This window comes from Monosiga brevicollis, genomic scaffold (assembly GCF_000002865.3).
Source record: "Monosiga brevicollis MX1 MONBRscaffold_223 genomic scaffold, whole genome shotgun sequence".
Classification (NCBI taxonomy): domain Eukaryota; class Choanoflagellata; order Craspedida; family Salpingoecidae; genus Monosiga; species Monosiga brevicollis.
Genome location: NW_001865181.1, coordinates 1,708 through 3,068, shown reverse-complemented (window position 1 = coordinate 3,068; position 1,361 = coordinate 1,708).

Here is a 1,361-nt window from a genome sequence, read left to right as displayed (position 1 = left end):
CTTGATCAGCAACAAAATGAGGATAACCNGCGCCCCACCACAACAAATGATGGCTTCTTCAGGTGTCTTGTTGGATGTCTTTCATGTGGTACGTATCTTTAACTGTGTGGGCCACCCTTCCTCTCCAACTTTGGCACATGCTCAGTCAATTGTCAAAATCTTGTTGAGGCTCGCAGATGGACCGCCTATCTCGCACGCTGTCCTCGCGGCATCGCTATTTCAGAGCCGCAAACGCTCTGCTTAGCCCCGTCTTCTTCCAGACAGATCCACTGACGGCTTCAAAATATCAAGAGTGGTTGCAGAACAGTCAAGAGATGGACAACGAAAGCACCCTGCGATTTGCTTGTCAGGTCAGCAACTGTTGCCACTCCTTGCCTGAAGACGCATGCTGTGCCGTCGTTCGAGCCAATCTCATCAATTATTTTTGCATGGTCCCTCACAGACTGGGAGCAGCTCAGGAGCCGTTGTGCGCAAGCTGCGAGGGCCTGTCGATCTGTCGAACCGCTTACTGGGCTGGGCAGAATGGGTTAATGCCTGTCCTGAAGACAAGAATCAGAGCTTGGTTGAGCCGTGGAGTGAAAGTGGTGGCTTGAACAAGTGCGTCGAGGATATTATTGATGCTCACGTCAAGACGGGTTGCCTATCTGACCCAGATGTACTGTTGGAAAAGTTGTACCGGAAGCTGCCTGAGACGGCTTCCAAGCGCCCTCGCTTCAGGTGCGCGCGAGGCTCAAGTGGCAACGAAAGTCTTCATCAACGCCTGGCCGCAGCCATTCCCATTTTTTTTCTCTGACATCTTGGCGTGAACCACGTTGTCAGACAAAATCTGCAACCCCGCTCTTTGCGGCCCGCGTTTTGGCGGCGCCCTCGCTCCCACCGTGTCCGCTCACTTGCTCGCTTGCTTGCCCCGCGGACATGGCCACTGAGTCCGGCGGCGAGGATTCTTGGACCCGGGTCCGCGGTGCTAAACGCCCGAGTGCCGAATCACCTCCAAGCAACACCACCACCTCGCCTTCCCAAACTCATCGTTCTGCAAAACACACAAAACATGGCAGCGCTCGCCACGACCGTAACCATGTTTTCCCTGACCCCATGACCACCCCGCTTCGCCCTCACGCCCGCCACTCTGTCCCTACCGCCCGTGCCTCGTCTCATGTGCCCTCGACGTCCCCCGCTGCCGGTGCGACCGAGTCTTCGGCACGTGCCGTCGTGCCCGCGGCCGAGCCAGTGACCAGGACGTCAAACGGCGGCGGGGAGCAACATCCCATCCTCGGAAACACTTCCAATGCTTCTCCCCGCACCCCTCGCACGCCATCCAGCCCTCGCTCCTTTGCTCAAGTTGCTGCGGCAATGCCTGCCGC